Below are 12,981 nucleotides of genomic sequence, written 5' to 3'. Positions count from 1 at the left end.
CCCTGTTAAGGTTTTTAAGGAGCTACTGGTGGGTTTGAACCACTGACCTTGGTGGTTAGCAGTCAGTGGTTATCCAGTGGTGCAACACCAGGACCCAGGCTTAACCTGGATGTACTATAGCTTGCCTTATTTTTCTTTTAAGTAAACTTTATTTTTTACAACAGTTTTAGATTTACAGAAAAATTGTCAAGATAGTACAGAGAATTCCCAAATAATCACACACCCAGTTTTCCTTGCTATTAACATCTATTAGTATGGTACGTTTGCCACAATTAATGAACCAGTGTTGGTTGGTCTGTTGTTATTAACCATAGTCCATATTTTTTTCTCACTCTCTTAATTTTTACCTGGTTTCTGTTCTGGAACTTCATCCAGGATCCAACATGACATTTAGTCATCATGTCTCCTGGACTTCTCTTGTCTGTGACAGTTTCTCACTGTTGCCAGTTTTGAGGTATACTAACTCATGTATTTTGCAGAATGTCCCTCAGTTGGGAATTGTTTTCTTTTTTTTTTATTATTGTTAAGTCTTATCAAATTGGTTCTAACTCATAGCAACCCTATAGGGTTTCCAAGGAGCAGCTGGTGGATTTGTAGTTTAAATTGACCTTGTGGTCCAGTGCTTTATTCAACAGCACTACACCAAGACTCTATTAAGTCCTAAAAATGAAAAAGATGAAACAAAGAGGACATAATGGTGTCCCCTCAATTAGTATTTGTCTTATTTTTCTCATCATATCATATCATTATCAACACAGCTTCTCATTATTGATGTTACCTTTGATCATCTGACAGAGGTCATGTTTTCCAAATTTCTCCATTACTATTTTACCCCCTTTCCATATTGTGATCTTTGGAAGCAAGCCATTGTACAGTTAACATTTAAAGAATGGGTAAGTTAAGCTCCACATCCTCAGGGGTAGAGTGTCAACATTAATTCTTTGGAATTCTTCTGTATGAGAGATTTATCCCTTCTGCCTCACTTATTTATGTATTCAGTCATTTTGGTCAGTGTGGACTCAAATGGGTACTGTCTACAAGTTTGAGTGTTCTTATGTATCTCCCACCACTTCATATCAGCTGGACACTTCACTCTCAGCTCTAGGTCAGTGTCCCCTATACTTTTATTTGTTGAAATATTCCAGCTTTGGTCTTTGGGAGCTTGTTTAGTTGGTGCCTGTGTTCCTTTGACATTTGGTCATTGTGATAGGGGGCTTTTTTGTTTTGTTTTGTTTTGCTTTCTGTGCTTAGTTTACTTTGACTTGCTATCATTTAACTCTGATTAATCATTTTGGCATTCTGGCCATTAAGATTTAGAATAATGTGTTAGGGTTTTGTTTTGTTTTTAAAGCTTTTACTGTGAATTGAGTGAAACTTTGTTTTATTGCAATGATTATAGTCCCTCCATGCGTCGTTTGCTCCTGTTTCGTTTGTCTTGATGTAAACGAAAACACACAGGTATGTATAATCATTTAAACAAGCAAAGGGAACATTCTGAAAGCCAGCCTCCTGGCTGCAAGCACACAGCCTTTCTCTTTGCATGAGTCTAGAGTCCTCAGCTGCTCTCTGCCTCCATCTCTGGTGGCATTGCTTCTCTGGTTAGGGTCCCACATTCTGCTCATGCTCTTCTCTCTTAATGGTCCTAGGGTCCACTGTTTCTGGAATGTAATATTAACTACTCCTCCCTTTTTATTATACAACTTCTACCTTACAGTTGTGACAATCACAATTAGTCATGATAATAATTACTACTGAATCAAGTGAATCTTGTCCCCATCTCGTTTCACCAGACCTATATGGACAAGATGAAAACTATTCGTGAGGATTTCACCTTCTCCCACACACACTGAAACTAATCTCCCTCTTGAAAACTTGTAAACCAGTCACTTCCTGCCTTTAAACACCCCCCCCACACACACACACACCACCACCATTTTAGGTAGCCAGTGTCTTAAGTTGTCCATCCCTATCAACCTTGTGTATAGGGGGATTAGGTTTATCCTTCCCTCTTAGTTGGTATTTTGAGCTACTACATCCATAATTGAAACATTTACTGATGAAGATCAAAGAACACAGCCTTCGGTATGGATTGCATCTCAATGTCAAGAAAACAAAAAAAAATCCTCAGCCACTGGACCAGTAAACAACATTCTTTTTATTTTTTTCATGTTTTATTGTGAATTATATGATATTTTACATGAGAGAACTTTAGTTTTACATTCATTCCACCGTATATCGTTTCATTGCCATGGTTCCAATCCCCTCCGAGCATCATCAACCGACCAAAGGGTAAACCCTATAAACCCCACCCCCCATTCTTCAGCACACAGTCCCTCTCCCTCTCTGGATCCAAAGTCCCCAGCCGCTTCATCACTCCACGTCATCGTCTCTGCCTCTATCTCAGGCCTTGCTGATTCTCTGGGTAGGGTCCCACTCTCGGCTCTTCTCCGTTGATGGGCCTAGAGACCTCTGCTCCTAGACTGGAGAGTTAATTACTCCCTTGCTACAAAACGTCTGCCAATACATTTCCAACCCTCACAATTAAACAACATTCTTATCAATGGAGAGAAGATTGAAGTGTCAAGGACTTCATTCTTCTTGGATCAACTGTCAACACTCGCGGAAGTAGCAGTCAGGAGATCAGACGACGTATTGCATTGGGCAAATTGCTGCACAGGAACTTTTTAAAGTGTTGAAGAGCAAGGATGTCAGCTTGAGGACTAAGGTGCGCCTGACTCAAGCCATGGTATTTTTAATAACCTCATATGGATGCGAAAGCTGGACAGTGAATAAGGAAGATCGTAGAAGAATTGATGCCTTTGAATTGTGGTGTTGGAGGAGAATACTGAAAGTGCCATGGACTGCTAAAAGAACCAATAGATCTGTTTTGGAAGAGGTGCAGCCAGAGTGCTCCTTGGAGGCCAAGATGGCTATAAACTTCGCCTCTCATACTTTTGGACATATTGTCTGGAGGGAACAGTCGCTAGAGAAGGATGTCATGCTGGGTAAGATGGAGGGTCAGAGAAAGAGAGGAAGACCCCCGATGAGATAGATCAGCCAGGTGGCATCATTGATGGTGTCAAGTGTGGAAGCGGTAGTGAGGTTGGCCCAGGATTGGACATTGTTTCATTCTGCTGTGCATGGGGTCAGTATGAGTCGGTTCTGACTCGATGGCACCTGATAACAACAACAACATCCGTAAGTATAGGTCAGGTTCATCAAATTTTAGCAGTTTACATTTGCTTTCTTTATCACATTTCTTTATCTTCATCTATCTGAGTTCTTATCATCAAGCCGTGGAAGCTAGGTCAAATGGATACTGTCTGCAAGTTTGGGCATTATGTGCATCTCTGCCCACTTCATATCAGCTAGATGCTTCACTCTCAGCTCTAGCCCTCTGTGGCTAGGTCAGTCACTATGGGCTCAGGACTTCCCAAGTCTCCCCAAACTTCAGACCAATCAACCCTTCCTCTTCTCTCTCCAGGTCGACAGGAGACCACGGAACATGGTTGAACTCAGTCCATACCTTCATTGCGGCCTTTCCTGCACTTGGCTCTCACATGTAGATAACATGGTCGCCAGGAAGCTTACATGCTTGCTCATGTGTTCCTTTTGAGTTTGTCTTGGAGGAGGATTTGTTCTGAAGGAACTTAATTGCTTGCCATGATGGCTTCCCAGCAAACAACTTGTTTGTTGTAATAGCCAAACCGACTGGCGTTTTCAGTTGTTTGCTGCTGGTCTTTCAAGAAGTATCTTCTGTTCCTCTAGCCACTCTGGGGTGGTCTACATGTCCTTTCAAGTGGGAATGTCCCACCTTATAAGGTTCTGGATGGTACTTAGAATTCCACCTAATGTTCTGTATACTACAAAGGCTCTGCAGGAAGCCTATTTCACTGGGCAAGTTCTAGAACCCCTTTTAGGTATTCCCGTCTGTTAATGGCTGAAGATGGGTTTACAAGCTTGCTGTAATCATGTTTCTTGATACTCCTTTCTCTCCCCCTCAAGTGTCTATTTTACAATAGACAGGCAAGGGAAACTAATATCCGTAAGACAGACAAGCATCTTAACATTATTTCCCCTCTTTCACCCATTCAGACTATGTCTCAATCCCCATGTCACAGTTCCCTGTTGTTGCAAGGTTGAGCATACATTACTGTTTACCTCTGTTCCATTTAGTCCATGCAAACCTGCCTAAGTGTTTCCCTATCTTCCTTGTTCTTCCACTCCCCTCCCCCTTTGTATATTGCCCTCCCTTTCCTTGTATATTGCTTTCCCCAACATGTTGGGATATTTTTTATGTGATTTTGACTTGTTGTAAAGTCAACTTTGAGTCTTTGTTTTATCATCTGCAGAATGGAGGTGATCTTGATTTGTGGGGCAGTCCTGGCAATTCAAGTGGTACAGGTAGAGAGTTCTGGCATATATTGGGAGCTCCAGACACTTGGATCAGCTAAGCAGTTGGCAAGCTTTCTTCTGTAGCCTACGAATATTCCCAGAATTGACCGATTTTATCTGCTTTCACACTTTCTTTTCCTCTGTTCCCAACATAGGCTAGAACCCAGAAGTGACAAGAGACCGAGAGTACAGCACTCCTACACTCTGCACTCTGACTCCTCCTCCCAAGCCCTATCATGTTGGGCTGTACCTCCACTGCAGCCAGGGACAGATAACCCATCCAACTCAGAAACCTGGTTATAATAGACCTAGAAGAGTAACTTCCCAACTGTTCTTCCTAACCTTTAGAAGTAGCTCACTCCATGGGAATCTCAGCTAGAGTGTTAATGGAGGTGGCCATAGCCAGAGTAGCAGGTCAGTCTTCTGCCTGCTTCCTTCCTCTTGAATGGTGGTTCCCATTCTAGCTGCCCACACTGGCAGAGTTGGATGCTGTGCTGTGGAGCTAGGAGTTAATCCATACCCATTGCCATCAAGTTAGTTCTGACAGCACTCCTATAGGACAGATTAGAATTGCCTTTAGGTTTCTAAGACTAGTCTTTACAGAAACAGACTGCTACATTTTTCTCTTGCAGAGCAGCTGGTGTATTCAAACCACTGACCTTTCACTAACAGCTAAGTGCTTAATCACTGCACTATCAGGGTGCCTTTATTGTTAACTGATGATGTTAAGTGCCGTCGAGTCGGTTCCGACCCATAGCGACCCTGAACAGGGTCTCCGAGGCTGTAAATCTTATGGGAGCAGAGAGCTGCCTCTTTCTCCCACGGAGCAGCCGGTAGTTTCGAACTTCTGACCTTGAGATTCGCAGCCCAATTTGCCACTGTTAGTGGCCTAACCTCAGCAGGAAATAGCTATTGTAGGTGATTGAGATTCTTTGACCTTTGACTTGAGTGGCTCAAGGGACCAGCTAGGGACTAGACTGGAGGGCAGAAGCATAGGGTGAGGGGTTGTCCCCTAGCTTCCCCAGACAGCTGAGCTGGGAAAATGTCTGGTTGTTAGAGAGTCAACCAGGGTTAAAAGCCACAAGTGTCTCTGGTACCTGCAAGATAAAGTCCAAGTTCTTCATTACGCTTAAAAGAGCCTTGCCTGTCCACTCAGTGTCATCCCTTGCTAGTTTCTCCTTTACTTTCCACTCTTAGAGCTTCTGGACTCCTCCTCCGGGTGTGGTCTGGCACTATAGGATAAGCACTGAACTGCGAACCACAAAATCAGTGGTTCAGACTCACCAGCTACTCCTTGGAAATCCTATACAGGGCAGCTATGAGTTGAAAGAACAACTTGTCACATCTGATATAGTCTAGGGACTCGTGCGTTGGGCTCTGCAGCAGTGAGGCCTCTGTTGTAAATGCCTCCCCATCTAGTATAATTATCTTTGGATCCTTCCCCACTACCTAAGCTGTCACATAGAAACACTGAGTGTTGTTAACCTAGCCATCCTTCAAGGCTGCAGGAAGCATTATCAGTGGTGGATTGAATTGTGTCCCCCCTGCCCCAGAATGTGTCAGCTTGACTGGGCCGTAATTCTCAGTGGCTTGACAGTTACGTAGTGATGTAATATGGCAGTTTATGTGATGATCCCACATGATGTGATCTAATATAATAAACCAACAAGAGAAATAACGGGTAGGATGCACCACCCTTAATCCCATCACAACCCTGATGTAAGGGAGATTCCCTGGGGTGTGATTTTCAATACCTTTTATCTTACAGAGATAAAAGGAGAGAAAAGTAAGCAGAGAAGGGGGCCTGCTACCCCCAAGGAAGAATGGCTATGTGTGGAGTCTTATCATTTTGATGTGGGTTCCTACATTGTGAAGATCCTAGGTCCAAGGGAAGATTGATGCTAAGTGACATGAGGCTCTCCAAGGAATGTTAGGCCTACAGATACGAAAAGGCGACAAAGACCATTCTCCAGAGACAGCTCTCTGAATTCAGACTTCTAACCTCTAAGCTGATAGAAAATAGATTTCTGTTTGCTAAAAAGCCACCCACATGTGGCACTTCTGTTATAGCTATACACTAGAAAACTAGGAAAATTATATATACACCTACCTGTAGCCTTCTCAGTTCCCCTTTTGTAATTCTCATAGCCAACACAGTTGTCAATTGTGAAATTCCAAATCTGTGGGTACTGGGGGAGATCGCTGTTTGTCTGGGATTCAGTATGCCTCCCATTCCAGGGTGGCATCAGTCACTGAGGGGTCAGCTCCAGAAGGTAGTATTTGTTCATTGAACCTGATGGTAGAGGGCTTGGATCTGGATCTGTCTTGCCTTCTCAAGTTTGGGTAAAGATTGCATAGACTGCTGAGGAAGGCCTAGGGACTGTCACTGATTCTGGTCACAGTCTGAGCAGGGAAGATCTTTTAAAGGTCCTAATGGGGGCGAAGGCGTGGGCACCTGCCAGGCATTTTCTGGTTCACAGTGCAAGCTGCTTTGAGTGAGAATCTGGTGCCTGTAGTTTTCAGGGGAAGGACTGAGAGGCTAGATGATTTTCTGAGAACTTCACCAGGAATGGAGTCCTTATATACTGCAGCTTGGTGTTAAAATCTGTCCAGTCACAACCCATAAATGGCTGAGTGAGACCTTGAGGTAGGTCTCCTGGTGCTGGGTTTATGGTGGTTTGGCACAATGGAGAACCCAAGCTGTGCCCACACCATGTGTCATTGGTGTGAATGCTCTGAGTTTAGGAAAATGGAGCTCAGATAGAGAAGGGCTTTCTCACTTCTACTGTACAAGTAAAGAGCTGATAGGTAAGAATATTTTATCTGGCAGTGGGGCTTCTGTACACAGAGTGGGGTGAGGTAAGAGGCTGTAGGCGGGTTATCTCATTGAGCACCCTCAGTGTTCCCAAACCATGCCTGAATGTTGTTGTCCCTAGCATATCCCAAGCAAGAGGCCCTACATGCATCTGCTTTTTCACCCTTTGGTGTCCTTGGTAGGGAAGTTGGACCATAATTTGAAACATTGGGTTTGCTTCACTGAGGTGTTGGTAGCTCTTAAATGCATTGGCTTTCATCTCATTTGGGCAGCTGATCTTTTCTGGCCAGGTGGATGGAGTGGGGAGGTAGAGGACTCAGGTGGAGGGGGAGAGCATATGTTCTAGCATGCCTTGGACTTGGCACAACCAGGACCTAACCTTCCTGGGGATATGGTTAAAGGTTAGGTAACTGTTACAGAACCAAGAAACTTACTAACATATGGAATGTAGAAATTCTTAGAGTTGGTGGGGTGCCTTCCATTTTTCTGTGTTTTCCTAGTGTGCAGGCTGAGCATCCACCTTCTATGTGCCAACCACAGGCTAACCCTTTAACAGTAGAGAGTGTGAACTACCTCAGGTCACAGGCTAGGCTGCAGTTATCTTTGAGCTGAGCTTTGTGGTTTTTGGTTGGATTCCCTGGAAACATCAAATCTCCACTATGTAGCAGGCACCTGAGGTAAGCCCCTCAGGAAACTTACTGTGACTTTGGTGCTTTGTATGGAATAGGCTTCTACTTTGTGTGCCAGTATACTACAAAGCAGAGTGAACACTGTCCAAAAAAACACAGAGTATGTCCCCTAGGGGCCCAGTAAAACAACCGAAAAAAAATTATATTCAGCTTAGGGAGAGACAGGGAACATTTGGTAGATGAACTGACTCCTGAAGTAGAAACTGCTGGCCAGACTGGATCAGTAAGCTCAAAGACAGGAAGGCAGAGAATGGTACCAACCACCTCAGCTCCGGGACAACTCTAGTGTGTGATTTCCAGAAGTTCCCAGAGCTGTACTGAGTCCACCCACAAGACTTATTGTGTTCCTGAGGACAACAGGTATCCAGATAAAGTAATTAAAGATAATGTAAACCCACTTTGCTTATGGTGAAGTGGAGTACACTTTGGTCAGAATGGTCCAAAGCTATAGGAAGAGCGTCTAGATATGTGCTTGCTTGAATGTGAACAAGTCTGGTGTGTGCTGGGCTCAGTGTTAGTGCCAGGAATGCAGTTAAGTCTGATCTCTTCTCATTCCATTTGTCACCTAGGGAAAGCAGACATTTAGCAACACATCAGGGGGTTGGTGAGAGTCAAGGAAGGCTTTCTAGAGGAAGTGTGCCCCAAAGGTTAAAGGATGCTTAGATAATAGCCAAGCTTAGAAGGGCCTGAAGTTGAAGATAGTTTAGACAGAGAAGTGCTCATTCCAGCTGCTTGGGGGTAAGGATTTTTAGGTAGTCCGATATTTTTGGAGGATAAGCATACATGTGGGGATGATAAACGGGCTTGACAAGGTGAGGTCAATAGTAGTCAGAAAAACTTAATGACACCTAAAGGGCAGTGGGGGAGGTGAGGGGGCTTTGACTAGATTTACTTGTGATGCTTTGGTTCTGACTCATAGTGAACCTTTTATAGTTTCCAAGGCTGTAAATCTTTCCAGGAGCAGAAAGCCTCATATTTCTCTCACAGAGCAGCTGGTAAGTTCCAAGCGTGGACCTCAAGTTTAGCAGCCCAACGTGTAATCTAGCATAATGGCTGATTTAATCGTTCAGAGCGCGGAGCCAGGGGAGACCATCCCTGAATGTAGTGCAACCTAAATATGGGGCTGGGTATGCATAAGGCGAAGGACTGAGAACAGTGGGCCCACTCTGCATCTATATCCATTGGCACTGCCCTTGACTCTGGCCAGGCCTGAGGCATGCCCCCACCAAGCCTCCTGTCATTGCTAGGCATGGTGCTGCTTCTGCTTCTGTGGTTCTTGTCCCCAGTGTTACAGCCCACACTTGCCTGGAAGTTAGTAAGTGCATGTGTATATGTGAGTTAGTATGTGCTTGCTTGGCTCTCTGACCACTCTGATGTCTGCCACCTGCCCAAGGAATCAAGGAGGCAGTGAAATCTCTAGAGAGAGTAACTGCTTTGGGCTGCTGGCCTTGACTCTGCTGCTAAGTCTGTCTTTTTACTGTCAGTTGGGACACTTGGGGCAGTCAGACTGGTGAATGCTGGCTAGTCCTTTCTCACCATAACTCCTTTTCTGATTTTGATGGCCAGGACTGGTGGTGGTACAGTGTGAGCTGAGATACGGGGAGGGAGAGGTAGAAAGTCCTGAGGTGTGGCATTCAATGGCCCAGTTGGGAAAAAGGCAACTTGCCTTTAGAGCTCCTGGTCCCCTGGAGGACTCAGACCTGAGCAGAAGGGCCCCTCAAGTCTGTCTGACATCCACAGAGCTTTGGCTCTTGGACTCAGGCTTGTAAGTGTGTAGTGTGACGGGTTAAACTGGACTCTCTTTGGGGCCTGGGTGTCTTGAAGACCTGTGTTTGGGAGCCCAGGACTGTGTGTTTGGAGTGTCACCTTTTTGGGTGATGTGCCTAGTATATCTTCAGATTTTTCTGACCATAGCTGTACCACCCTGCCTCAGGACTGCTTTTTTCACAGAAACAGGTTGGAAGGTCTAGAGAAGCATGATATGGGAGGGGCATACTAGCAAGCGGTAGGCTCTGTTGCAGAAGAGACCGCAAGGCAGAAGTCTGGATTTTGGGAATCTCACCTCAGAGTGCTGGAGCTGAAAGCTAGGCCTGGGGCCCAGAATACTGTATATACCAGAATGGGCTTGGTAACCCACAAAGCCAGGCTTTATTGCACAGGGTGATGGCATGGAGCTGCCTTACACTGGTGTAGGCTGGTCCTCTGTCTCCTATGAACAGTGGTGCTGTCAGCACAGCTTCTGTTCTGCAATGAAGAGTTCACACAGGCCTTCGAGGCTGTTGTGGGAAAACATCTGTCTTAGAGCTACTTGTAGCCATGCCTCTGGGATTTGTGGTTCCTAGCATGGTAAAACATGTGATTGTCAGATTCAAAATGGCCGATACCAGTCCATTTCGGCTCACTAATGCCTAGGATATCAATCTCTTTTTTTTTTTTTTTTTTTAACTTCTTGTTATAAATTGAATGAAGGTTTACAGAACACAAATGATCAATTTTGCGTTCAATGCATCATATACTTTGCTTCATTACAATGATTGCAACCTCTCCATGTAACAACAGTTAAGAGTATTTACCTCACTTGAACATTGCATTCTTCCCTGTGTCTACTGGTACCTTCATCTTTCCGCTGCTAACCTCTCTTATATATTGCCTGCCCTGTCAGCCATGCTAACATATATCTAGCCTGTGAATAATTTTCCCCTCTTTCGCTTTCCCTATAATCATTGCAGATTGTTTCTTTTATTAAGAAAGCTTTCTTTTTTTTTTTTTTTATAACAACAGTGATCTCTTACAGTATTTGTCCTTTTATGATTATATTTTGAAATCTGCTTGACTTCCTTGCCATTTGGAAGTTCTGTACCTACATTATTCCCTCTTTTTGCTTTGTAGTTGATTTCATTATAAATTGATATCTCTGCTTACCTATTGTCAGTCTTCAGTTTGTATGTCTGGTTGGTATTGTCATGTATGGTAATCTCAGGCTATTGTCTGATCATTATAAATTCCTTTAATTTCTGTTTATCATAAAATAATTTCACCATTGTATTTGAGGGACGGCTAACAAAAGGTGTATGAATCTTGACTGACAAGTCTTTTCTCAGTTTTGTATATGTCATCCAGTTGCCTTGTTTCTTACATGGTTTCTGCTGAAAAATCAGAGCTTAGTTTTACAGTTTATCTTTTGTAGGTAATTTTTCATTTTTCCCACACAGGTTCTCAGAATTCATTCCTTGTCTTTGGTTTTAGAGTTTGAGTATGATAGGTCTTATTGGTTTTCTTTTGAGGTTTATCCTGTTTGGGGTTCAGTCAGCTTATTGAGTGCTTTCCACATTTCATGATGCTAGGGAAGTTTTCTTTCAACAACTCTTTGACAATTGTCTCTGTGCTTCCTGTTGTTGCTTCCTGTTCTGGAATTCTGATCCACCCATAAGTTGTTGTTTTTCATGTTGTCCCACACAACTATTAGGCTTTCTTCGGATTTTCTCATGCTTTTTTTCTGATTGTTCTTCTATCATAGGGAGATGTATTATTGAGAAATTTAGTTAGTTTCATTACCTTTTCATCCTCAGAAGCATTTTTTTCTGGCTTTGCATCTTGGTCATTTGCTTGAGCTATTCTCACGTTTCTTGGTGTGAGCTGAAATTGTCTATTGTCTCTGGAGCATTGTGGGTTGTTGTGTTTATATTTAGTTGATGATTGTATGGTGTATTCTTAGGTTCTTAGCAGCTGCCTCCTGTTGAGTGTAGTTAGAGAAAGGAAACATGTACACTGTTCTTGCTCTCCATTCATGCACCTCAGTTTAGGGTGGGCTTGGTTGATACTGGCTGTTGTCTATCATTGATCAGGTATTATAGCAGCGGGTACTGGCTCTTGCCCAGAGAGTGGAGCTGCAGAGGGTACAGTTGTGGCTGGGCTGTGTGGCACAGTTGCTGTCTCTTGTTGGATGGGAAAGATAAATCCCCACACTATACACACACAAAAATACAAGAGAGAATAAACAAACAAGGAATCAACAATGAAAAGAGAAAATAATGAGAAAAATAAAAACAGTATAATAACTATAAAGACAAAAGAGGGACAGGGAAATGGAGCTATAGATGAGAAAAATAGTGGAAGTAAAAGGAAGAAAAACAAAACCCAAAACACATTTTTAAAAAAACCAACAGGAGAGGGACGATGAAAAGAGAATAATAAAGATTGAAATGGAAATAAAGGGCGGTGGGGGGAAATAAGAGAAGAAAAGGAAAAACAACAGCAGGAGATAGAAAGGATAAAATTGAAGAGAATTGAAAAAGAGGAAGGAATAGAAAGAATAAATAAAAACAGTGAAACAAGAACAACACTAGGGACTCCTGCAGTCCATGAAGTTCACAAGATGAGTATAGGAGGAGGTATGTGTTCCTGGCCCTAAATGGAGTTCCTACCAGCCTCGGTGTAATCTATAATCTTGATACTCAGTCCGGAAGTAGTTCCTGGAGGCCCTTGATGGAGCTAGTTTCAATGTCTTGTTAGGAGCATAGGGAGGAGGGGAGCTGGGGACAGGGTGACTGGGTAATGCTGTTCTGGTGGTACTGCAGGTACTATAGGTCTGGAGCCCAGCCTGCCCAAATCCAGCTACCAAAATGGGATCCCAAGCAACACAGCCAAACCCCTCCTCACATTGCCATGACCATGTAGCTCCACATTTCTGGAGACCAGGGTCTGCACAATAGTTGGATGAGGATGGGAACTGCCACATCTCTGCTTACTAGGGGATTGGGGGAGAGGAAGGGATCATACCTTTCCCAATCACATGTGTGAATCTGTTCTGCCATGCTACCTTCTGTTGCCAAAGCTGCATACAAGATGGTCATGCCACATCTGGCTGGCCATTCACCAGTTTGTCTGTCTCTCTCACTGTCCCTGCTCAGCTTCTCCTCCCAATAAGCACTCAGTCCACTTCTCTAACTTTTCTTCTGAAGTTCAGTGTTCCAGAATTTTATCTTGTGTCTGTTTTATTTGGTATCTCGTGTCAATTTTGACAATTTCAAGTTTTCCTAGATTCATACTTCGTACATTCTGTGATCCAGTTATTAATGGATA

General features: G+C 43.6%; 1 protein-coding gene across 1 annotated transcript in view; it reads left to right on the top strand.

Moving 5' to 3' along the window:
- The window catches only part of ALKBH5 (alkB, alkylation repair homolog 5 (E. coli)), a 28,542-nt gene that overhangs the window by 13,412 nt on the left and 2,149 nt on the right, over positions 1-12,981 (top strand). The window lies entirely within an intron of this gene.

Source organism: Chrysochloris asiatica, unplaced genomic scaffold, assembly GCF_000296735.1.
Source record: "Chrysochloris asiatica unplaced genomic scaffold, ChrAsi1.0 scaffold00331, whole genome shotgun sequence".
Taxonomy (NCBI): Eukaryota; Metazoa; Chordata; class Mammalia; order Afrosoricida; family Chrysochloridae; genus Chrysochloris; species Chrysochloris asiatica.
The sequence above is the reverse complement of the archived record's forward strand: the minus strand, read 5'-3'. Positions and strand labels throughout refer to the sequence as shown.